The 27,617-nt window shown below is 34.8% G+C and overlaps 1 long non-coding RNA gene across 1 annotated transcript in view; it reads left to right on the forward strand.

Annotated features, from left to right (window-relative positions):
- The window catches only part of LOC107721853 (uncharacterized), a 42,493-nt gene extending 18,227 nt beyond the window's left edge, over positions 1-24,266 (forward strand). Inside the window, exons 3-4 of the long non-coding RNA XR_001637743.1 lie at positions 10,579-10,677; positions 23,981-24,266. This is a non-coding gene — a long non-coding RNA (uncharacterized LOC107721853). The remainder of the gene's footprint in view (positions 1-10,578; positions 10,678-23,980) is intronic.
- The last annotated feature ends 3,351 nt before the right edge of the window (positions 24,267-27,617 follow it).

The raw sequence follows: 27,617 nt of genomic DNA on the forward strand, positions 1-27,617 counted from the left end.
AGATTAAAATGAACGTTTTTCCATGTCAGTAAGATTGCGAAGGGTTCCCATAATCAGATGTTACATTTTAATCAGGTGAAAATTGAATATAAATGATAGATTTTAATACAAACCTGTATATGTAATGTTTTCACAGAAATCCAATTCTTCAGCATACTAAGAAGCTTAAAGCACAGATGCATTGATTCAGGATAAAAAATGAAAGTGTCTGATATTTAACATGCAGGATTATGACCAGATTTCCGAGAATATAATAGAAAACACATAAATTGTCTTTCTGTCCTCCCATAACTTTAATCCATGTGCAGTATGCAGGAAAACTGCTGTGTAACTATACAGATTTCTTTAAACTGTCATGAAGTAAAGAATTTTTTTGTGTTTTCTTAACTGACAGTTTGAAAGTTTGAAAATGAGCTAAATAAAATTAAAGTGATAATTTGCCCTGCGAGCAAGATATCAACTTAATTCACATACTATCTATATACATTTGCAGCATGCTTATTAGTTTACACGCATCATGTTGCCTTAATGCTAAAATGCTTACAAATTGTGTGTATACACTACCATTCAGTGAGATTTTTAAAAGAAATTAATACTTTTATACAGTGAGGTGCATTAAATTGATTAAGTGAAGACATATACATTTTTTTTCAAAAGTTTTGTATTTTGGTTGCCCTTCAAAATTTCTTAATAAAAAAATCCTGAAAAAAGCTACAAATTAGACTGGAGTACTGGCTGCTGAAAATTCAGCTTTGCCATCACAGAAATAAATCACATTTTAAAATATATTAAAATAATTTTTTTTAAAGGGGTCATATGATGCTATTTTAAAGATCATTCATATGACCCCTTTAAATTGTAATTTCCACAAATATTATACATCTTTAGTTTTTACTGTATTTTTGCTCAAATAAATGAAGTCTTGGTGAGCATAAGAGACCTTTCAAAAACATCTAAAAATCTTACTGACCCCAAAATTTGAATGTGTATATACTATTTGTGTGTTTTTATAGCATTATCATGTTTGTTCCAATTCAAACTACATTGCCATTTTTAACAGCCATCATACTTTCTGTAGTAAGTTTATGATTACTGTTCTAAAATTTTTTGGAAAATACACGTGTCAGTTAGAAATTTAACAACCATCTCTAGACAAATGAAGCCTTTTGTAAAGGCCTTTAAAGGTCTCCATAGATTTTTCTCCCTTTGTCCTTTGTTGTTTGAAGCACTGCAACTGGAAGTCACGGTCTTTATGTCCTTAAATTGGTTTCACACTTCTCCAACAGTTTGCTCATCCAAATCTGGCCATGATATATCATTATCACTACTTTTGGAGGAAATCCATAGGATCAATACATTTGCCAGCTACTGGGCTTTGGATTGCCTACATGCTGAGCGCTTTGTTGCACCACAAGTCAAGTAGATCGAGCCACAGGCAACCGCATCCCGACACGCAGCTTCTGTCTGTTCCTGCTCCTCATTCAGAGGAAATAAGCCAAGAAATGTCAGGAGTTAGTGCTCGTCGATTCACAGAGAAATTCTGTGGGTGGGAGATTTTGATTTTTGTTTTCAAATCTCAGTCAAGTGCAATCGTTACAGCAAAGCAATTGTTTCGCTTACAAATATTAACCTCAAATCTTTTGCAGAAATCGTCATTGACTGACTGGTTGAGAGACCAAAAATGACTGTTGTCAAGTGAGCATGTTTTCGGCATCAGTCACATGTGCCGTAAGCGAAGGGAATGACGGATAGATTTTGTAATTAAATTTTTACACGTTTCATTGTCTAGCTGTAATCATCAGTGACCCCATCATTTAAAATGCAGTGGTCAAGCTCACGGATGGATTGATTGCTCAGGCCCTGTGCTTTTTTTTTCGGCATTAATGCGCTCTGGTCAGTGAGAGCCAAAAGCTGGGCACTTCCGAAGTAATTACCATCCCGTAAGCAGGTCAGCAGTGTGTTCGGCCACAGCTGCTGCCACTGCGGTGGTAGACACTTCAGCCAGCTAAGCTTCCAGTATTGATTGGGCAGTTTGTGACATCTCCTAAGCCATGTCACCCAACTGAAAGAAGACTCCAAATTGTCCAATAATAAAGTGTTGGAAGTTGTAGCTGCTTCCTCCTGAGACTTGCTCATGTTAGGGTGGGGGTCGGGGGGGACACCTTCAGGACCATCAATCCTCCCTTGAAGGCTCAATATAGTGCTAAATTAGCCAAAGGGAGAACAGAAAGACCACTGGACATCTGTTACAGACCTTTGACATATTTTCCCCTATGCTCACTTATTTAAATGCTGCTGTAAAACAGTCAAAGCCTGGAGGAGTATAATACCAGGATTTACTTTGTTGAAAAGAGCCAGATTCAGGGAATCTTTTAAATCCCTTATGGCAGGTCTATAAGTGCAAGGACCGGCATCCAGAAAACAAAGCCAGATGCCAAATCAACACAGGAGACTCCTTTTTTGCATCTATTTATTATTATTATTATTTTTTTTTTTACTGCAACAAAAACACATTGAACAAACACAAATTTAGAATTAGATGCAAAATTTTTACTTTTTGATTTGTATTTATTTGATTTCATAAATTTTTTTTAAATTATAAAATTTTTTGATTACCATTTAAGTTTTTGTTTTAATTTATTTAAATAATTTTTTAAATTTTTTTATTCATTTATTAATTCATTATTTATTTAATATATTTTTATTACACTTTTTTAAAATCTAAATATTAACACAAATTAATCATTTGTTTATTAAACATTCTAAGCATTTCCCCCCCCCATCATTGGAGCAATTCAAGCTTAAAGTATCTTTTTTTAAATTGACATGCAATGAATTAATCAGCCTATTATGTGATTAATTGAGTTAAACTTTTTAATCACTTGACTGCACTAGTTTGTATTAAGTTTGTGCAATCAACAATTTGATTTTGTTTACTGAATAGAGACTACAGAGTGACATCAGTTTTGGGTCAAGTTGGTGTTTCTCCTATTAAGCAGAGATCTAAGCAGACATGATTTTAAAAACTCATTGGTGACGACTCGAAAACTCCCTAAAAGCAGTAGCCTTTTCTGTGAGAATTAGGTCTTATAAAGGTCTTGATTGGCATGTCATTGACAGTGGTGTAAACACAAAGTGACAGAACTAGAATGAGTACATAATCATTTAACAGCACAGTTACTTTCCTGCGCCCTCCACCTAGCAGAATGGCTTGATTTATACGCTCCTCGTTTCCTCCTGTCCATGTAAAAATGGGGGAAAAATGCCAGTAATTGTTAGCTATTTCATGTTGATTCTGGTACTTTTCTGATTGCTCTGTCCTCCCTGTTATGGGCCAGCGAGCACACAAGCGCCTTAGCTCACTTCATAGCAAAGAGCAAAAAGCGTAGAAGTTGTTGGTGTAAGAACGGAGAAGGGCATCCACTATAAATATTTAATCCGGTACGACTGGCTCTGGATTTCAGCTTTGTCTTTCATTGGATTACGCATTTAAGACTTCAAAAGATTAATGGAACTGCAAATAGAAGAGGGCTTCTCATCTCCCCACCGCATCTCAAAGATAAATGGAAGAATTACCATACAAATATCTATTTCAAGACACTAGGCTTTGTTGAGCGTTTCGAACGATCAAAGAAGTATGTTTACAGATCGATGTGTTTTCATTCAGCGTTGAGAAAGCGAAATTGTATAATTTTGTTACGATGAAGTCACCCACATTATTTGGTCTTTAAAACCAAGACAAGAGTATTGTATTATCCGTGCAGTGAGGAGGCCCGTTTGTTTGGACTCACTGTCAGTTTAATTAGAAATCAGTGAAATAGCAGTTTGCGTTTAAGGAGATGATAGCTCTGTTTCTGCTCATTGATTTTGCATTATTTCTAAAGACATACCATGGTTCCACTCAACACTAGGGGTCTATTGGGAAAACCAGGTAAAAGGACTGCTGATGTATTTAAAATGATTTGCAAAAATCTATTGTTTCGTCTTGCATAAAATGCAAAGCATGGATGCGTGTTGCTCCCGTGCTTCTCCATCGATGGGCTTACTCAACACAAACTTTCTACTAATGATATATATCAGCTTATAACACAATCCGAGATCATTTCGGTTTGTCGTGTGAAAGAATATCAATAATTAACAGCTAGGACCAATTTTAAAACGGAATTGGCAATAATTAGTTTTTGCCCAAGTATATCTTACATCTGATATTTTGCCGCCTCTTTATCTAGTAAATCAATACAAGATTAATGAGATGAATACTGAATCTACCAAACACTTTCTTTTATATAATTTTTTAAATATGTATTTGTATTATATATAATTACAATGGAGTCAGATCTGGAAATCACTCTAAACCATACTGTGTTCTCAGGCATTTTTAGAACGAATAAAAAAAAGTTACTGGCCATCTGGCGAGTAACAACATTTCATATACTCACCAATTCTGATTTTTACTCCTCTTTTTTTTGGCACTTGGCATTAATTTTAGGCCCTGTGTGAGGGTGTTTGATATTAGCCACTGGTGTGCTGCCATGCGTTCTTAAACACATGTCCAATTAACACAGGCGTTAAAATGACCAAATGCTGTGAATTAACTTTTTTTTTTTGCACATCATTTGCATAACATGCATTCAGGAATGTTACAATGGCAATTACAACAATTAACATCTTGCCTAGATGTCACTTGCCCCATGCCGCAAGGCATGGCAATTATGTCTATGCTAATTAGACTTTATGCTTTTAGGGAACAATTAAATGATTTAGCACGCCTTCGTTATAAAGCTGGGGGACTTCTCTACCCCCCTGAACAACTTGACACACTCCGCTGCACATCTTGGCCTCTTGGCTTGTCCCTCCAGAAAACACGATGGACTTTGTGAAAGACAAGAGCAATTTCCATCTGATCTCAAGAGCCTCATTGGTATGACGAGCGCAAATGAAAGTGTGTGTTTATTAACACAGTGGTAGACCGTGCTGTCAGCGTGCCTGTTGACATTAGGATTTAACACTCGTATCTATGTCTGTTGCATATCAAATTTGGCAACACTGCATTTAAATTGCATTTTTTTTTGTTATAATTTAATGTTTTTGTATGCATCTATTGTGTTTGAGCTGATTGCATTCATTACATAATCATCAAAATCAACTGCCTTCATTATAACTTGCAATAGACTATCTTATACTAAATTTACTAGGAATATTTGCAGAATTTTTAATAATATCAAAACATTTTTCAAAATATCAGGTCAACAGATCTGTATTTTTTGTCATATATGTCTGTTGCATATCAAATTTGGCAACACTGCATTTAAATTGCAGTCTGAGAAGCCACCCTCCTAGAGCTGCACCGATAAGCTCAGCAAAAGGTTTGCCATCCTGAGAGTCCTGGTTGTAAGTTGAACAACATAATTCTTTGTAATCTACCTCAATAAAATCCATAGACATCGTAAAAACATTACAGCACATGTGGCGCTGGCCTCGGACCTCTGGAAAAAAAGGTCTTGTTTTGGCAAATTTGTGAGTGTTGCTACCATTTACGCTGATCGATACCCACATGTCCCTGTATTGATCCTCACATCTGTGAGGGAACTTGAGAGAATGGATCTGTTTGAGTTTTCATTTAGACCACACATCGGGATCAAGAGAGATCAGCACTAAAGAGACTAGTGAAGGTCTCTCTCTGTAATGCCATATTGGACATGACAGTAGAAGAAAAGAAAGATAGAAACGTTCAGGTTTATTTATATTCTCGATAGCCCTGTTTATGAGTCACTTGAAAGGGCCATCGCGCTGTTGAGTGTGATAACAGTTACTGCATGTCAGCACATCAAGTGTGACCGATGGTGTTTATGTTAATTAGCTTAATTGCCAATGTAAATATTTAACTAGTAATTAAAAGCATCCTCAGTCTATGATTACATCATCGAGACAACAGTCCTCAATGCACTCAAACTGCCATGCCGTAACATCAGTCTTTATTTGTCACAGGCCATTTGAAAGCGGTTAGGATTACATCAGGCTTCATTACAGAGCCCCCGAAGACATTATGGAAACAATCCTTACCACATAATTTCTCTTAATTACTCGATGTCAGATTGAGCATATTCAAGACCAATCAGTCCTTTCATTTAGAGCGAATGCATGTTCGAATGTTTTTTTGGGGGGTCCTGGAGGGCTCTTTTTCACACCCCCATCTCTCCCATTGCATTGACCTCCCAGAATGCCTAGAGCTTCCTCATTAATCTCAACACGACAGCCCTTGACCATTTGACTGTGTGTGACTTCTGCGAAACAAAATATCCGGCCGACAGACGATGATGGGACTATTTCCAAGTTTCCTTCCTCGCTTTGAAGCGGCACCCTTTTAAATTGACTGACATTATTACCATAGAGTGTCACTCACGTGATACCTGGACAGAATCTGGCGGAAACCAATTAAATTGAGGGTTTTGTGTGTTTTCTATTCGTATTTGGGCGTTTTAATGAATTGTTTTGGATATTTTAGGTCTCTCGATGTGAATGTTTGATTGTGTGCGTCTGATTTTGTGTGAGATGTCTGAGGAAAATCTAAACGCACCTGTCCTCCCTCTTGTGTTTTTTATTACGTCTTCCCTGGCCTCTGATCCTCCCGCAATGTTTTAATCATGATGCCGCTTGTTTTTAATTATAAACACCTACAAGCTACATATTTGAAAAACTGTTTGATGGAATTTGAGCCTATGGGTATCTCCCGTTTGCTTTGAAAACAGGGCTCCTCAACATCAAAAGCCGGTCCTCTTTTGAGGTGTCCATTTTGCTGTTTGCATATACCTTTAAGGCCTTGAGTTTTGAAAAACAAGGTCAACATTTGTTGTTGATGCATGGAGCCAAACAGGCCTCTGAGGCCAAAGGAGAGAGGATTACAACTCTGATCTGCCCATCCCCTTTAAAAGCATAGAAATTAAAATGCACCCAGAACATCTGAAGACTTTAACCTTATAGAATTAACGAGTTTACAATGCTTTTCCAATCAGAAACTAATCAAGTTATGTTATTTTTCAAGGTACGTTGTTTATTTGTACTTTTTTTGCATTAATTTATTTTATTTGATTAAAATATATTACTACATATAATAAACAATTCATAATAAAATAATAACATATGGAAATACTTTTAAATTTGTTTTAAAAAATATATTATCAACAACTTTAAAAGCTTTTTCAATTATTCAGTTATTAAAATTTCTAACTGTTAAAGTGTTGTTGTTGTTTATTTTTACTTTAAAAAATGTATTAATTAATTTTATTATTATATTACTATATATCAAAACAATTCATAATAAATTAATGGCATATGAAAATACATTGTTGTTTGTTTGTTTACTTATTTTATTATTAATAAAATATTTTTAAAGCTTTTCCAATCAGAAACAGTTTTTTTTACTATTATATTATATTATATCATATATTATATTATTAAAAACAATCTATAATAAATTAATGGCAGATTTTTATTTTTTAAAATTTTTTATTGTAATACTGAAATACTTGACCAGCAAGAGTAATATGTCGCTTGAGTGGATAAAACAAACAACAATAGTGGACTTCGACAAATGCCAAAAATATGACCAACATTGTCTCTTATGAAGGATTAGGAGCTCAGATTTAATCAAGTAAATAGATCTCAGGATCTCCATATAAAAACGCATCCTGGTGCTTTGCTTCAAATTAGATACGTTTACAGCTGCACATACTGTCATCACAAGATTGAAATACATCAATTTACTAAGTAAATACTATACGAAGTATTCATTGGCAGAGACCAGAAATGTAACCTGTTGAACTATTAACCTCTTCCATGTTGTGTGAAAGAGAGATTTAAAAAACATCATAAACTCTGAGGTCATTTTAATGTAATTGAATAAAAATATTGTAAAACCTTTTACTCTCAGTGAACAGTCACCTAGCGGGCTCCTATGGCTTTAAAAAACGATGCTAAAATTGTTTCTGTTTTCCATTTTTCTTATTTAATATAAATTATAATGAAAAAAAATCTTCATTTATCAGCGTAATATCTTCATAATGTCTTAGTATATTGTGTTTGTTTCTTGTGTAAAACCTGATGATTATGTTCTCAAGCATGATTTGAGATGCTTCCAGTGAAGCCCAAGTCTTTTTTGTTTTTGTTTTTGAATCTTAAAAAACTTCTGGGTGTTTGTATCACACAATCAACATTACAAATTTACTTATTTTATTATTGACCTAGTGCAGAAATGTACATTTCTTTTCATTTAATGTCATAATATTTCTACTTAAAATTTTATTTTGATTCCCAAATCTTCAATGCAATCTCAGACATTTGAACCCCACTATATGGGTGGCAGTATTTACTTTAAAAGAGTCCTTTAGAGTTGGTCTGGTATGCATAGATTGATCATACAATTCCTTTAATCAAATAATAGAAATGAGAAGGGCATTTTTGTTATATTTTAGTGTCCTGTTATTGGGAAAGGTCATTGCCCACCCTTTTGATTTAAACTGTATATGTGAGATTAAGAGTTGCAAGTAGTCTTGTACCCAGTGCACCTTTGATTTCAAAAGAGAAAAAAGACTGACATGCTTCAGGTAGTGTGAATGCTAAAATGGATTACTTTGACAGTGACCTTGGTTGCATTTCAAAGCAGTTGAATGGCGAAAATATGCATTTTTTGGCCGAGCCGAAACCTCTCGGTGTCTCTTGAGTAATTTCCATTCACCTGTAAACACGCACTCCTGTTCTGGTAAACAAGATTCACAGTCAGAGAAAAAAAAAAAGAAGTAAGACTGAAAAATCGGGCTAAAATCGTGCAGTGTGAACTCGGCATTACTTGATAGTCATAAAGGATTTTTTCATTTCAATGAGTAAAGATCAAAGTCGTGCTGTATTTCTGAAGTAGCACATTGCCTGAAGCACTGACGCATATATTCACAACAAATCTTGTTGCTCGTGCAAGGTATTACTTTAATTTTACTGCTCTGATTGAAGGGAGGGGAGCGATATATTACACATATTCTGCGTAACCTTATTTGCTATCAAAATATATAATGTACCACCTGCTCCTTTTTTTTTTTTTTTACTTCAAAATCAGTTTTGCATCAAAATGAAAAATAATTTTCCTTTATCTATAATCCTCTCTAATAGTCAACCAGCAGTTTTAATCTTTAGATGCATTTTAAATCCAAGCTGTAATGTCTTAACTCTTTCACAAGGTCATATATCTTAGCAAATAGAGCTTAAGCTTTGTTTTATATGAACAAAGTACATGATTAATACTGAAGAATTAATCATGCACTATTGATATACAGCAGATTGAGTAGTGATGAGGATTAGATTGATAGTTCCTGGCCTACTTTTTCATATGACATATATTGACATTGCAGTTTAGCAAAGTACAGCTAAAGAGAAACTTTTAACTCTGTGTAATGTGTCTGTCTGGCCAGAGGTTGTGAAATGAATATCAATAACACTTTAAATTACAGTATTAGTTGCATAAAAACTAATTACAAAAGTAATAGTATGAAAGTGTATGAAATTGTTTTTACTTTAAACTTGGCATATGAAGAGTGGTAGACTATAAAAAAATATATATTTTTAAATTTCACGTTTAATTCATTGTAGTACCTGCCATTTCTTTATTATTTTAGATTTTTTTTTCATTGTACAACTTTTTGTGTGTAGACGCACACATCTTCATAGAACTGCGAGCTGTGCATGATCCAGTTAAACTTGCATATGTTTTGACACAAATATTGTCTGATGTAATGTTTTTTTTAAATTAAATTAATATTTGAATTTCATTATTATATCATTACATATCAAAATACTTGTTTATTTATTGTTTTATTAACTACTCTAAAAGCTATTCAAATGAAAAACTAATCAAGTTTTGTGTTTATTTTTTATTTAATCTTATTTATTTATATATTTTTATATTATACAGGGCTCTACGCTTACTTTTCTTTCTTTTTTTCGCTTTACTTTACTTAAAAAATTTAGGAGCACGTTCAACATTATAGGAGCACCTTCTAATCAATAATCCAAAATTTTATCAAAATATACAGTTTTTATATATATAATATAATATAATATAATATAACAAATTAAAGGGATATGGAAATACTTGTTTATTTTATTATTATTTTATTTTATTTTATTAATACAAATATTTTTTTTAAATTCAACAAGATTTTCCAAACAGAAACTAATTAAGTTTTGTAATATGTTATTTTTTATTTTTTAACTTTAAAAGCTTTTGCAATCAGAAAATAATCAAGCTGTATATTTTGTATTGTTTTTTTGTTATATTTTTTATTTAATTATTATTATGATTATTATTAATATTATTATAGTACAGTATAGTGAAATTTGTTTCATCACATTTTTTTTTTTTCAGAGTACAGCTTTGTGTATGTAGATATACACGTTCATAGAATTGAGAGCTGTACAAGATACAATACAAGCAAATTTATACAGCGATCATTGTGCGTTTTGCGTGCTGTGACAAAAGTTAAAATCGCGGATGTTTTGACGCAAATATTATCTGATGTATATGTATTTCAGCGAAGTGTACACATTGTGGTTTCTGTGGATGGCCTGCGTTTCTTCAGCAGCAGCAGAATCCTCTGAGGAACTGGCCTGACTCATCTGCGTCTGTGACAGGTAAGAAAAGAAACCAAACAACTCACAGTAAGACAAGCAGAGAGCTGCCCTGCACAATGTGCCCTATTTTTTTTCCTTTCTTTTTTTGCGGTCACTAGATATTCATTTTCACACCTCGCTTCTCCATATTTATGATTGCCCATGAGAACATTTTTTATTTATGCTGACTTCTTTCATAAACTGGACAGCGGTTTCTTTTTTTTCTCCATGTGTGTCAAAACAGTCTCTGATTTATAATTAATGTGATTTATGATCGCTATAAGCTATCAAAAATGTCAAAAGAAAAGTTTTTTTTGAGTACAATGTCAAATCAAAGATGGTTTATAATTCACAATCTGACTTATTAATTAGTCTATGCGACTGAATGACCAATGTTTCATTTGAACTTTTTTAGCTTTTGTCTCAAAGTGTGTTTTGTAGGCCAGCAAATTTTGAATTCATATCCACATAAATGTGTATTAAAAAATCTTTTTAGAGTGAGCTTTTGCCTTTAGGGGTTTCTACCTGAATCCTTAATGTGGTGTGTAGTTATGCTATGTTATATAATCTCCTTGCAGTCTATGCCATGAGCAAAGAGTGCCTAAAAGAGAGTTAGAGATTTGAGTACATGTTCAGTTCTCTGTTTATCATGTCACCTGACCTGCACTTTGAGCATCTCTCACCTTCACTCCAAATGCTTTGTGGACTTTTATATACAGTATTCTTCTTCTGTGGGTGGAATTTTTTGTACCATGTTTTGTGTAAATGTCTTAAAGGCCTTGTGCTAAAGTTAACGCACCGTGGCACTTGACTGTCATTTTCTGACAACGATACAGTAATGCATCAGTGTGATCTTTTTGGCAGTGGAACGAATTTAAAGCACAACATTAAAATAAAACATCCAACCGGTGCATTTTTCCTTTTTTTCTGTTTGCACATGATTGGTGATTTGTTAGCAGGTTTGTGCAGCTATTATCATAAAGTATGTCAAAATATTTGAACCGTGCCACTGACAAATGGAACTCACTGTACTTTTTATGAAAAGCGCTAGTGGTTTTCACTTACTGTGAGTTTCACCCTATGAGGCCGAGTCAAAGGCCGAGTTGACTTTCATGTCTGCATTGATTGTAGATATTACACAATGCAAATATGTGTCTAAACCTGGCTATTTGGCATAATTGAGACTGTTTAACAATGCGTTGTGTTCTGCTGAATAGCCCACCTTTCTGGATCCTTCCTGCTGCATTTAATGCTATAACATATTGGCAACTGACATTCGTGGACTCCATTAAAAGACTGACAATTACTTAAGGAAAAAATGTCTGCTCTTGCCCGGATGTTTGCATTTGATTGGGCTGATAAGCTGCAAATGTGGGTGTTTTGAGTGCTCGGGTTTGAATTTCATGTAAAGTGCAGAGCTGTGTTTATTTCAGATAAAATGAATTGATTAGTTATGGTGAATTATGTTTCTTATCAGCATTTTGTTAGCAAGTGATATAGTTTAGATGACCGTCAGACCTTTTCTTTCTCCGCAATTCATGTTAAATGCAAATAAAAGGGAGTGAATAGTTTTTCCATCATACTAAATAAAAAATATTTTCTTTGGATATTGTATTAAGTATTAAATTAAACTACTCAGACAAATGATTTTTGATTTAAAATTCAGTGTGTCTCTGTTAGTCTGCATTGCCTAAAAAAAAAAAAAAGTAATCAAAATGTATGTAGTTTGAATGCAAATGAATTGTAAGTACTTGATTTTACACATTTAAATTTATTCCATACAGTAAGTGTGTTTGAATAAAACTTTTGAATTTTCACTAATTTTAATTGAATCAAAATAAACTAAGCAACAAAACCCATTTTTGGTCTGGAAAAAGACTTCTCAAGCTGCTGTAAGATGATCTAGTGCAAGGTCTTCAGAGATCCACTCATTAGTTTAGCCCGGCGTAGTCGGCTGCTTGGTTTACAGCTTTCAGTCATGGAACTAGGGCAAATGTTATGAATCATAACATCTGTCAATCAAACTACTTTAATGAGTCAGATTTGTTGATGAAATTTGGTTGTCACTGTGGGGTTTTCTGCTATGAGAGGTTTTCTCAGGACATGTAGACCTTTTTTAGTGGAACCAAACCTCTATCAGGCCTCATTGGAGCAATAATATCATATTCTCAGGAACATCTCCTGACAGACCAAATCATGTATGTTTCTCAGGATTTTTCATATTGGAATAATTGTGAATTGGTTTAATACCGCACTGTCTGATACAATCTGAACGTCCGTTGTTCTATTAACAAGATTGATATCAGTCTAAGTCTTGATATTCCTAAGAGGAAGGCCATTGAAAGCCATTGTTTCTTTGAAAGTTATTTGGTTAAATCTGAGTTTTCTTTGAAATCGGCTATTATTTTCTTTTATAACCAAACTCTCTTTTCATACACCCTTCAATAGTACCAAAAACATACATGGTCCTGATTGTTGATTTGACAAAGTAGCTCAACAAGAGGTATTGTAGTCTAGACTACATTGTTTTCATATGACTACACCGTGTGCCATTGAAGCCTTACGTCATTCGTGGCATTGTAGTATATTCTCACTAGTACCTCTAAATGAATGTCAACTTGTTTTACTTCTGCTGCAGCCGATCGATACTTTCCGAAAGGTTCAGGCTTCGCGGAAGGCAAAGAAGAGGAGAGCGGAGGGGAGGAAAAATGGAGAAAGGAAAAGGAAAGCATTGATAAATTTGATTTCCACACGCATGCTAGATGCAGTTAGGCAAATTTGGATAATTTAGAATTAATGGCTATCAATGTATCATTCATCTGTAGGCAGAAAGACCGGTGGAGGAGGGGGACTGGGAGTGCAGTCAAATGGCAATCATGACAAATGACATCGCCTGTCTGAGAGCCACTTCTCCTCACTGGGCTGATTTGTCATCTCCACTTTTGACATTTTTCATCCTAGTATCAAATCACAATGACAGTCTGATATTTTCTAATTCTCTGTAGCCAGGAGCGCATCAAAATAATGCCTTATATATGCCTTTGCTGCTCTTGGCTGCAGAAAACTGCACAAAACCCATATCAGACCTGTCCTTTAAAAATAGCATGCATGTTATACAAGCAAAGTACACAAGAACAATGTTATAATTAGTACCTTTGTTAGTAGTATGTTGTTTTTTTAATCAAAAAGACTTGCATGATCTGTTTAACATGATTTAAATTGTTATCCAGTGTCATAATTTGTGTCATAATTTATATATATAACATTTTATATTATGTGTGTGTTATTGACATATGAGATTAATATAGCATATGATATTATTACCATGTTGATAGTAATTAATAAATAATAAATAATTAGCCCACAACTAATATTGTCTTCTTAAATAGAAATAGATGTTAAAACATTTATCATGTATGGCCTGGAATAAGCATCTGATCATGGCCTTGATCAACCTTCTTGATTTTGGTGCAGTGTGTGTGAAGATGATGATTTTGAATATTGTTTCTGTGTGATGGTAATGATATTTGACATTTTAATTACATTTTTCAGTTTTGGAAGAAAAAGTTGGATAAGCTGTGAATACAATAAAAAAAGTTGAAAACTATTATAAAGTAAAGTGACCTAAATGATGAAATAACAACAATAACAATAATAATAATAATTCTATAAATATAATGTGAAATTCATAGTATATTATTATTATTATTATTATTATTATTAGTAGTAGTAGTAGTAGTATTACTAAATCCTATATAGTAAAATTCACATAATTATCTGATTTATGGGAATTGTTGATACTTAGTTACTTGAAAACTTAGTTTAACCTAATAAATATTTAAGTTGAAATACCACAGTGGTGTTAAACTAAGCTTTCCATAAGTCTATAAAACGTATGCGGTATGATTGTGTAATGCCTGCTGCACATCTATGTCTATAGCACATCTATCTATAGCACGATCAGAGCGAAAACTGTAGGGCTCATTTGAGTAACATGAAATCTTTATGAGTCCTGCTCAGTGAGGGGAGATAAACATTGGGCAGAATTAGTGTCATTCCCCAGTTAAAGCAGAGCTCCTAAAGTCTCACATTATCCGTGATGTCTCTCCAGGGTGGTGGCAGGCCCTCCAGGAAAGCAGATGGCAACTAATTTCTTTTTTCCTGCAGGTCTCTTTCATTACATCTGATCCCGATCATGTCTAAATGGTGTAATTATGCAGCAAGAGGTTTTTTGCTGCTTATTGTTTTATGTAATAAATGTCAAGTATGCATGGCTTCACATGATTCGTTAGCATCTGCCCAGGCTCCACCATTGCAGGCCACTGCCTGATTCTTGGCATTAATGACAACTGCAATTATTTCAAATCTGTACATGGGCTAAAGACAGTATTTGGCTCTGACAAGGATTGTTAGGTTCTCTTTTTCTTTCTCTCCATCCATCTACAGTAAGAGATACCGGTATGGAGGTTGACAGGAGCACTGGCTTTCTGGTGCAGGAACACAGTCCCATGGTGAATCAGGTTTCTCTGCGGATCGCCCTTCATGTAATGAAAGCTTCATGTGAGGGAGCTCAGGCCCCGAGCGCCCTCTCCTTCGCTCATTCTGCCATAATCTCTTCCTCTCCCACTCAGGTCATGTCCATGAGTTGGAGTGGATAACCCAAAGCGCCCAAACCGGCCCGCTAACACTGAAATCCATGTTTAAAGATGCTGTCAGGTTTAAGATGGAAAGGAAGCGCATGGAAAAGTTGCTACCAAGTAATTTTCAGTGCAAGAAACATTGTTTTGAATCACGTGCAATGATGTGGTGATGCGAAGGAATATCTGTATTGTATAATACCATTAAAAACTTGAGTCAGTCTTTCATGCTCACCAAGGCTGCATTCTTTTGATCAAAAATACAGTAATACAAAACGGTAATATTGTGAAAAAGTATTAGAATTTGATAGAAACGTTTTCAGATATAATATATTTTAAAATATAATTTATTTCTGTGATGGCAACGCTGAATTTTCAGAAGTCATTACTCCAGTCTTCAGTGTCACATTATGCTTCAGAAATCACAATGTCATATGCTGACATTTTTTATCAATGTCGAAAAGAGGTGTGCTGCTTACATTTTTGTGGAAACGGTTAACGGTTATTTTTTCAATATTCTTTGATAGACGATTAATTTCTATAGACATATAAAAAATGCGTATATCCATAAAGTGCTTTACACTCATCTCAATACAAGATTTTTTTCAGAATTCTTTGAATAGAAAGTTAAAAAGAAACAGCATTTATCTGAAATATCGTTTGCAACATTATAAATATCTTTATCTTTTGATCAATTTAATGTATAAAAATAAGTAGTATAGAATAAAAGTCTTAATTAAAAAAAAAGAATATTATGTACAAAGATCAAAAGCAATACAAGTGCCTACGTTTGTTCAGTCATTTTGCTATTTAAAGTTGTTTTCCACCCAGTAGAAATTATGTTTGTCTGTCATCTTTTGTTGTTTCTTTGTTGTCTATAAGTAACAATTAGATTAACTTGCTTAATATTAAGCCTGCTAACAGTAGCTACCAAATTTTCACAGTGGAACAGTTTTTTTTTTGTACACAACTACAAAAAGTACAACTGAGAAAGGAGAACAGGCTGACGGGGAACACAAATAAAAAGCAGGAAGCAGAGGAAGGAAATAACTATGGCAATTCATTTCGGAGCAGAACAGTTTTGTGTTGCGCAGATGGCAGCCATTGCACTTGTTTTTCATATTACTTTTCTCATCCTGGAGGAGACGTGATTGATTTTTCCTGGCTGTGTGATGACTTTCAGTTGGAAAGTTGAGATAGCATCTAACTCGTGCCCAGAACCTCCCAGCCTAATCCGTTTGAAATGCACCTTGATTGTTTCTGAACTGCCATTTCCAAATTTCTTCCCGCTTCTCCACACGCCTGTGCCATTCTTAAACAGTCGGAGTCTTTTGGAAAACCCTGATTTGACTCAAAGGGTAGACGGGGGCCCGGTGGTCACTCTCACCTTGGGGGCCTTGGGGAGGTGTATATATGTGTCTGTGTGTGTAAGTGTACCCCGGCTCACTGGCACCTCCTGGGAGCCAATGTGACTGACTGCTCCTGGCTGCATAGACTTGCACACGCACCAATATCAGTATAGTAACAATTAGTATTTTATTATATGTTTTAATTGGAAACAACAATTTAATGACATGGCATTTATTTCAAATATTTGCCACCGCAAATAGTATATATTTTGTATATTACCCTTAAAGCACAACCTGATTTTTTCTGTTCATTTGTGTCTCATGTAAACATGTAAACATATAATGCTCAACAAAGACAGCCAGACCTACATTTCTCCTTAGTGTCAACACCTGCCAGCTACTAGTCAGCACTGGGTTGCCATGGAGACCGGGTCAGGAATAAGCCTTTACTTCTCAGATGTCCGAGACATGCTCTTGTCACTTGTGGAACTATGAATTTTGAATACAGGTCAAGAGATGTATATCGGGGAAATAAGCTGTGAATTGGACCATAATGGCAGCTTGCGTTCATAGGTCCTTGAAATTCACGATTCAATCTTAAAAACCATTTTGGACGACATTTTTTATAGCTTTTAGATGTAATTTGCGTATAATTTGAGAGACAAACTATAGAAAGAGGCGTAATGAGAGAGGAGGAGATGAATTGAAACAAGATTAAGTAATATAGGGAAGTAGAAAAATAGTAATATAGTAAAACACCATTCTTTGCAATTCTAAGGAGCTTTTATTGAGCACTTGAGGGTTTTTAAGCTCTTAGTTATTGTAAGTATCTTAATTTCAATACAATTTAAGCCATCGGCATAAATACTATTTTTATTTTGCCAGATTTTAATAATGAGGACATTTTGAAATGGACAAAAGAAAGGGTTTATTGTGGATAATAGAGATTTGTCATAAACCCTTCATACAGATCAAGTGCTCAATCTCTTTGTGTTTCTTCACCAGACCGGTCTTAAGAATTTAATACTGTAATGTCAACACAAGGATGTTTATTTTCAATTTCATAATTAATGTACAGTGTGATGCTAAATTTAATATCTTTCAAAGTTTTTTTTTTGTTTATAAATGATTTTTACCACAAAACAAGCTAAAACTAAAAAAAAGGTAATCAATCACTGAGCATCTCCAGTAAATGTGTGATGTATTTATACTTAAATTTTTTTAATCCGCAACATATCTTTCATAAATTAGTGGTTGTTCTCACCTTGAAGCCCCCTGTCTTTCATTTAATTGTCATTAAATAATTCAAACAGCGTATTGATTGCACTTCAGATTTGACCCCTATATAAATTTCTCACCTGATGGCTGACGACTGCTTCCTAATCAGAAATGTTTTATCTAATGGCTTACAGAAATTCATCACTTATTCTCTCAATAATGGCGTTTTATGACAGGATCCCTATCATTCTGTCTGCTCGGTTTCACCCTTTCCTGACCTTTGTGATGCCCGAACGTGTCTGGGTTATATATTTTCTGTCCCGACCATTAGCTAGTCCCTAAACCGCTAGTGAAAAGGATCAACTCGGAGCATTTCTACAGTTCATTCATTTTGTTGCTCCCCAGTGATCAGTCGGCCTGCCTTTAAATCCCTCTTTTATTGTACACTGCACTGACAGAGGCAGCCTTGTCTTTCATTTCCTTGATGTGCTTTGTACAGCTGTATGGCCTTTGTTTGTATTGATACTAACATTACCATAAACCACCACCCAGGGGCCAGAAACAATCGACTAACTCTTAGCAAATCCAATACACTTTAGCTTATCAACCTCTTCGTTTTAGTTTGGTTTGGATGGTACACGCTGTATATGGTCCGAGCTTGAGTTGCTGAGCGAAGAGCCACTGTGCCCGAGTGTCAAAAGGGAATCGAATCAGTCACATAGATCACTGTCTTGATTTCTGATGACTCGGATTCCCCAAATTTTTTTTTTTGTCTCTTGCCGCTTCAGTGCTTCGTTGGCTCTCACCTTCTGTTCAGGTTCAACAATAGCAGGATTACTGGGAAAAAAAGGAGCAGTTCAGTGCAGAAAGAGGGATTTAGCAGACATGAGTATTTAAAATGAACCACCTTTGAAAAGAGGGACATTAATTATCGCCCATGCAAAAGAGTCACAAACGCTTTACTCATTATCAATGGAAATGTGCGGGGGTTTGTGTGGGAATTTCAAAAAAGTTTCTTGCATTGTAAATGCAAAAATGGTGCCTGACCCTTTTTTTTGTATTCTGCCTAATGGGAGGGTCATATGCTTCTTGGAACTTGGTGGGATCCCGGAGTCAAGCTTTGTAAAATGGGGCCATTGAGAGTTCAGTTTCCGATACATGCTTCAAAGGCGTCAGCTGCATCTTTGATGTGGCCTCTTAAGTGAAGTAATGGAGGAATTGTGGCAGGCTGAAAATAATGGAGGTGAATCTAGCGTCATTACATGCTTCATTTCTTCAAACATTCTAATCCCTCTGATTCCACACATTTATGCTGTCATTCTTAGCGTGCATCAATATTTATTACTATACTAATGCATGGTGTTTTGGCCCTAATGCTGAATGCACGTGCGTTTGGTGATTTCACATTGATGTAGTGTCCTCACAGGTCATGTATGAAGCTTAGAATAGTCTTGTATCTTTTACTACATAAAATGCACATATTCCATCTGGAGCTTTTGGATTGAACAAAAGCATAAAATAAAAGCTGAAAGTCTGGTTCCTGTCATCAGTGTGGAAAATGATCAGAACCTTACCGGATTTTAGAATTAAAATTAAATAAAATTAAAAGATCTAATAGCTGTCTTTTTATTTTGAGAGGTACTGCCTCACTTTTTTATTTATATTTAAACAAAATGTGGCTTGTATGACCATGTTTTTTAAAATTTTTTTTTATGAAGCCAGTACATACATTTCAGGTGTATATATCAACAAAATAATATTAGATACAAACAGAATTAGCATCACAACTGTTTTAAAAATAAAGCCGTTTAAAACATTTTTCTACCATTCAAAATTTGGTTGGTAAGATTTTATTTAATGGTTTTGAAAGAATTCTCTAATGCTCAGCAAGGCTGCATGATCAAAATACAGTAATATTTGAAGATATTATATTATTTAATATACCCGTTTTCTATTTTAATATATTTTAAAATGTAATTGTGATGGTAAAGCTGAATTGTCAGCAGTCATTACTTCAGTCTTCAGTGCCACATGATCCTTCAAAAATAATTCTAATATGCTGATTTGACTTATTTTCTTATTATCAGGTTGAAAACAGTTGTGCTTTTTTGTAATATTAATTACATATTTGTATATTATTATATATTAATTTCTGTATATATATTTTTATGATTTTGTATTTTTCTTTTTTTTTTTTTGGGGTTTATTCTGTTATCAAAGTGACAATAAACAGGGACAGACTTCACAATACAAATGGATTGACAAAATACTGTGTTTATTTCATCAGTATGAAAGGGATCAGTAGAAGTAACACAAAGTTTAAAATCAAGATTAGGATTAAATTCAGTTGAAGGGTCAGTTTTTTTTCTAATCAAGCTTAGAGCCATTTCCCCACTTGTGTACTGTTAACACTTATTTATCCATGTTTATTCATACATATTGTGTAACTATATATATTTAATAGTGAACAGTTTTGCATCTCTTTTTGTTTCTTTTAATCGTAAGGCATGTAGAAATTTCAGTTTCAAATAGACAAACGCTGATGTGAGGGTAATTTAAAACCTAAGTGTGACTTGTCTCATGTTTTGCTGTGTTTGGGAGCTATCATTCACTGGACTGTGTGCGACACACCAAGCCTGATGATAACTGGGGCTCCCTAATCTGGGTCCGCCATCTCCTCTGATGTGAATGCTTTTAAATGACATTACTGAATCAGACTCTATTCTCCAAGCCTCAGCGGCAAAAGCCTCATTTATTGTACTTAATGTGCAGATTTATGTAAGGAGACAGTGGTCAACATTCATAAGATATCATTCTATCTCTCTTTCTCTCTTAACCTCATCTCCCTCCTCTTGCCCCCACCCTCAACCACCTCTGTTTCTCGCTGTCTTTCTGCTCTTTTAGATTGCGCTCAGCATGCAGTGTAGGGTGACTGAATGAAACAGGCCAATAGGAGGCATAGGTAGACCGTGGAAATTAGAAGTGCTTTAGGGCCAGCCTTTAACAAGACAATCACTTTCAGAATGCAATGCAGCAAATCCAGACAGAACAACAGATCACACATACCTTGTATAAATATGGTTAATGTATTATTAAATTTTTTAAATCACAAGTTCAGTGTTTCCATATAAATGTATGCATTTTTTTTCTTCTGCAGGCTCAGTGGTCGAGTTTTTTGAGTCGCCTTGCTGATATTTTCACTTGCCCTAACATTTTTTTGCAACATATTTTTATTTTTTATCTGGGGTATATTTGTAGCAATAGCCAAAAAAACATTGTATGGGTCAAAATTATAGATTTTTTTTATGGCAAAAATCAGTAGGATATTAAGTAAAGATCACGTTCATGAAGATATTTTGTAAATTTCATGCCGTAAATATATCAAAACGTAATTTTTGATTAGTAATATGCATTGCTAAGAACTTAATTTGGACAACTTTAAAGGCGATTTTCTTAATATTTAGATTTTTTTGCACCCTCAGATTCCAGATTTTCAAATAGTTGTATCTCGGCCAAATATTGTCCTATCCTAACAAACCGTACATCAATGGAAAGCTTATTTATTCAATAAATCTTATTTATTTTGAAAAATTGACACTTTAGACTGGTTTTGTGGTCCAGGGTCACAAATAGCTCAGATTATTAAATAAAACAGGACTACCCCATATATAACAGATTAGGAAAAGAGGGGAAAAAAAATTTAATTGGGCAGAAAAGTTAAATGTTCAGACAGTTACACTTTTTAAATATTTTTAATTATATGTAAAGTTTTGTTTACAAAAAAGAATCACACTTTTGTGGTATTATTATTATTATTATTGTTATTATCAGTGTATTTTATTGATATACTTTACAAATAATATTTTTAGTCTTAGCCATTTTTTTAGTCTGCTATGTTTCCTCCATCATTGAGAAATCATATTTAAGTTTTTCCTTTTCCTGAAAACACTGGTAGTGCACTAACACAGCATTTCTATTTTTATTCTTGAAAATCCTCCTTGAAGTGATATTTTGTATGTGTGAAACAAAAAAAATCTGATTTATGAGTAGTGTTATGCACAAGAAGTGGCTAGAAGAGAAAAAATCCTAAATGAAACTCAGTACAACTGCAACCGCATGATGCTCCTTTGACAGAGGGTTCATATTATCATATCTTACATAGTTAAAATAAGGTGAGCTTGTCACAGCATTTATGAAGGATAAGATTCACTCCCATTTAGATGGCTCATGACTAAAAGCGAAGCTTAGATGCTCTGTTGGAGAACAAAGAGGAACCTTGTAGGAGAAGTGTGAAGAAGGCATGCTTAATTACATCAGCTGCTGTGAAGACCAGTGCTGGTCTTTAATTTATGATGGTTGTGGGAGAGGAGACTGTTTTGAAGACTGGGAGGCCAGAGACAGAACTGAGAGGAAATGATTCAAGAGGCAGAGGCGGAATCAAAGAGTTTTGAAATGATAGAACACAATGAACAGTGCTGCACTGCTTCATACCTTTAGAATCAATGCAAGTCATTGTATTATTCAATTCAAGATGTTTATTCATAACTAGATTCATAACAGTGCTTGTATGGCAGCAAAAGTAGAGTGTTAAAGTTTGAGGAGGCTTAGGTTTTTTATTTCGGCCTTTTATTTCATGTCGGGCAAAAATCATCACACAACATTACACCATCTTTATAGTGTAAAGGCAGCTACAGATGGTAGATGCAAGAAAGACCAATCACAATTTGATATGCAAACAGATGTAAGAATGATGATCAAACGGAATTTAATATGCAAATATATATGTGAGGTCATTGCTGTTGGTTATATTTGGAATGCCGTTTTATTAATATTTACAGAGGAGAATTTTCATACTTTACTGTTAAATATCTCAAATTATATTCAGAAAATATTTTCTAAAAAATAGCACAAATAAGCCTGGAATTAATTATTTAAAATGGGTGCTTTAATTAATGGTTAAATATTTAGGGTTTAAGGGTAGTAAGAAAATGAAAAAAAAAAAAATGTTTACCAAAAATAGGACACAAAATGTGGAATTATCTACAAAACGAAGTTTAATTGGAGTTTGAATGGAGTCTTTGTTTTTGTAATTTTTTTTTCTTTTCAGGTTGAATAATTTAAATTAGATGCTTTTAGTAGTGGCTTAATAGTTAGGGTTAAGGGTTTAGGGAAAAATATTTACCAAAAGTAGCACAAATATTTTTGTATTTTTTTTAGGTTGCACTCCAAAAAACTTAATTCAGTATTAATATGAAGGAATCTGTATTTATTTATTTTTTACAGCTGAGTTACATGTATTTTGCATTGTGTTTTAGGTTTAACGGAAATGTCTGTAGAATTAGACACTTTAAATAGTGGTTAGGAAAAACTATTTACCAAAATAAGCTTTTTTTTAGGTTGAATAATTTAAAATAGACATTAAGGTTTATAAAATGTTAGGGGAAAAAATTGTGGATGCAATTGCATTTTATTTTGTCGATTTGTTTCAGAAAACCCCTATTTTCAGATATGGCTAACAATGTATTTATATGGGTCTCAGACATTATTTATAACGTAGGTAGCTGCTGGGTATTCATCTAAGAGCCTTTATCTTTCTGAGCTTTGCATGCTGGGATAGAAAGGCATGCTGGAGCCACGCACCTTTAGCCTGGGTATCAGTATGACTGTGGCGTCTCCATGCGACGTGCTTTAAAGATGAACTGTTTGGTGTGATCCGAGCCTGTACGGGGTGGAAGGCCTCGGGCAAGGAATAAGACATGCTCTGCTTCAGGTGCTCTGTGGATAGCAGAAGATGAGCTCCATTGTCTTCTCTCTCGTCTCTATTGCGCAGGTAAAGAGCAGAGGAGCATAATGGCTTGTGTTAGCCTTTCTCCAGCAGCTAGCTGGCCCTGGCGTAGTGCTCGTAGGTTAGACGCTTAAAACCAGAGGGCATTTAGATCAGAGGACATTTGTTCCCCCAGCTGTCTTGCTGTGGCCTAGCGGGGCCCCTACGTCATTTGTTTCCCGTTTCGGTGTCAAAAATTTCGCATCTGGGGAGGAGTACTTTACCCTTAGATTTCATTTATTTTCCTAAACATACGTTCAGCCATTGTTTTTCTCTCCCTCTCTCTTTTTTCGCAGTGGACTCCATTGCTTCAGTAAGATGGATGGCGAGTGTGTAAAGGAGCTGACATCACAACACTTACTGGGAGGCAGCGCAAGCAGCCCCCCGGTGACCTGCGATTCAAGCCCCAGATTATGGTTGTTCATTGTTTGTTTCTGCTCCTCGTTCGGGCTCAGCGACAGACCGCTATCCTAACAGCACACACAAATTAAAGCCTCGTATCAGATCGTAACTAAATCTGCGAGTGAGACTTGCGTATAGAGAGTCTAGTAAAATAAAGATTGATTTATTCTTTACCCATTTGGTTAGTTTTCATGACTTTTTTCATGAATGGCTTGTTTTTAATAAGCTGCAAGTTTTAAATGTGCTGTGATCATCAGCGCTAAATATCGATGGGCAGAAACTTTATTTCATACTTTAGATATTTAGTTAGGCTGCTGTTTGTCGTGCACAATTCTCATATCTATGCGAGTATTAATGTATTATTCAAGCGATTCAAATCTCAAAATATCAGTTTTTCATAATGTACAATATAATGTAGTGATGCCTAAATTCAAACATTTAAATGAGAATTTTTGTGGGTTTTTTTGTATTTACAAAATAAATCAGGCTTTGTGCTGTTTTAGAATAGTAATAATTTTGCTTCATATCAGATTATAACTGAATCTGCAAGTGAGACCTGAGTAAAAATGTTAGTAAAATAAAGATCGATTTATTCTTTACTTATTCAGTCAGTTTTCATGAATGACTTGTTTTTAATGAGTCACAAGTTTTGAAGTGGTTGAATTGTGCCATGATCACCATAAACACTAAACATATTTAATGCACAAGCCTTGTGTGTGATATCGATGGGCAGAAAATTTCTTTTATAGATATTTAATCAGACAGCTGTCTATGTTTGCACTATTCCCACATCTGTGTGAGTATTAATGTATTAAAGCAATTTCAAATCTCAAAATATAAATTTTTTTACACAACATTTATAATGTTGTGATTCTAAATTCACATGTAACATTTAAAATTATAGATTTTTTAAATTTTTTATTTTAGACAAAAATGGCAATTTAATTTCTAAACTAGAGTTTTAATATTGGGCATTTATTTTCATTGGCCATAACATTAAAATAATTATTGGGAATGTTAATTTTGTTGCATCCCTAATCATGCTTTTATTAGTGTTTTTGTTAACGTCAAAGGTCTTGCGTCTAATCAGACTCTATACTGTTTTAAAATATTAATAACATCCCAGGGCCACATCTCAGCATTGCAATATCTAGCACTGATATTCCTACCTCCTCTGAGGTCACGCTATATATTACTGTAGTGCTGTTTGGGAGATTGCACTTTCTTTCTTGTCTTTTTTTTTTTTTTTTTTTTACATTTGAACCATATTTTATCTGATTGTGCTGTCTGACTTTTATGCTTGTTTTGTCTTGTTTCAGTCGGACAGACCGCACGCAGCTTTAGCTGACAGATTTAACATGTTACTTTTCTTCTGCAAGCCATTATGAAAATAATGCCCGCTGACATACTTTTCTGAATGTGTTATTGTGATGTTTACTGTGGATCAAACAGGATTGATTATCAGATCTGACTCCATTGCATTTATAGACCGAGAAAAACAGAAGAGAAAGAGGTTTGCATGTCCGGAAGGACGAGTCTGTATCCAACGCTGAGATACAGTCTTCAGTCACCTTGAGATCTCCATGGAAGCACTTCATCTTATACTCTTAATTACTTAACTCATCTAATTATTTGTTCAGTGAGAAGTCAATTAGGAGATTCCCCAGGTCTTGAGCAACTGCGGATGTGAGAGATCAGTGAATGTAGGTCCAGACAAGTCTCTAAATGACCCTGAGAATCACTGTGATATTACCACAGCGGTATTTGTGATGGATTGCACTGATTCATAATTTTAATAGGAAAAATATGAAACAGCTGAAACGATGTCATTTACAATAACTCGTTTTGTTCAGTCTGTCTTTGTTGTTTCTCTTCAGTTGTTTTTAATCATGCACTGGAATTAGTTAAAAAAAAACGAGGACAGAACGTATTGTAGTTCATTTTCATGAGCCAAACTAAGCATCGATTTGAATCCAGCCTCACATTCAGTATTAATTTCTCATCAGCTTAGAAATAATCTTTATTAGTTTGGATTTACCGACCCATTTTTGCTTGTACCATATGTAGATTTAACATTAGCGCGTAATCCCAAGCTCGTCTGCTGCCGAATGCTCCCCGCCCATGTCTTGTCATAACATAATCTCACATGTGTGATAGTATCATTGTTTTTTGGCAAATAAACAAGGGTAAGTCGTGACAAAAACAAAAGCATCTTTGCCTCGGGTTTGCTGCATCAACATGAGGCACCAATTGCAAAACAAAGCTATTTATTTACATGTTGAAAATAACGAACAAGCATGACCTAAGATTTTTCTCATTTTCATCAAAGCAAACGTTCTCATTTGCGTTTAATTAAAAGTGAAAGCCTGGTAGATGTAGGCATTGCAGGGGCGGTGCTTGAAATAAGCAGACTCACAAAGGTCATGCTATGAAAGAATGGATCATCTGTAACGATTGGCCACCAGCTCTCAGTCATTCATAGAGAAATAAAGAGAGCGAGGGAGATGGAGAAGTGTGTATGCGTGGAGCAGCCTCACAAATGCGGTAATGTGTGTAGCCACACATGGCTCAACTTTCAAAGGGACTAATTAATAAAACAGCATTGGCCTCCTCATGTTGCTTGTCAGTGTGGACAAAAGCAGGCCTGTTAAGCTCTGGACACCCTATTCCCCTGCCAGCTAACTCAAGTCGGCCAAATGATGGGAGGCCCTATTTTGCCACAGGCAAAGCAATCGCTAATCAGCTGTCAATGAGCTTAATTAGACGTTAAAATATCTCAGCGTATCAAACAGCTCCATGTTTGACATGTGTCTGATACGCTGCCCAGCTCGCTTTATAATTGAGCTTAATCTGCATCAGTATAATTAGGCCTACTAGAAATATCTGTATATTTATTATACTATTTAAATGTTTGTTTATTTATTTAATAATTTTGAAACCATGTCGTTTTTTTCAGTTTCATTCTGTCTGAAGTCTTTTTCATTGTAGAAGTAAGCTATTTCCAAACCAGGAAATATTACGCAACACTTTCAGTGAAATGTCCAGTGAGTGGTGCTAAAAGAGTGTTCAGTTTATCTAAAACAGATAAGCGTTTTATGTCGATTATTGTTCATATAGCAGCAGTTCAGAAATGAAATGTCTGTTGAGTGGTGCTAAGAATCAAGTTTGAAAAGAATGTACCACCTATACTAAACTCTACTCTCAACTAGGGCTGTGTATCGGCAAGAATCTGGCGATGTGATACGTATCACAATACAGGGGTTGCGATGCGATATATTGCGATACTGTAAGCAAGACGATATTTATAGTTATTTAGAACACACCACCATATGCAAACCTTAGCAAAAAAAAAATCCATTTACATCTATATATTGTAACGGGGTGAAGAATCACACGACAAGTAATCTCAATCAATACCCCGGAGGGTGGATTTATTGGGGTGATGGGTGTTAGTGAGAAAGGTCCAGGTAGGTGCTCCGGTGCTGTGAGTGCTCTCTTCCGTCTTCCCAGTGCAGAGGGTCCGTGCAATGC

The sequence above is a fragment of the Sinocyclocheilus rhinocerous genome, unplaced genomic scaffold (genome assembly GCF_001515625.1).
Source record: "Sinocyclocheilus rhinocerous isolate Xijiao unplaced genomic scaffold, SAMN03320098_v1.1 scaffold90, whole genome shotgun sequence".
In the NCBI taxonomy this organism is placed as follows: Eukaryota; Metazoa; Chordata; class Actinopteri; order Cypriniformes; family Cyprinidae; genus Sinocyclocheilus; species Sinocyclocheilus rhinocerous.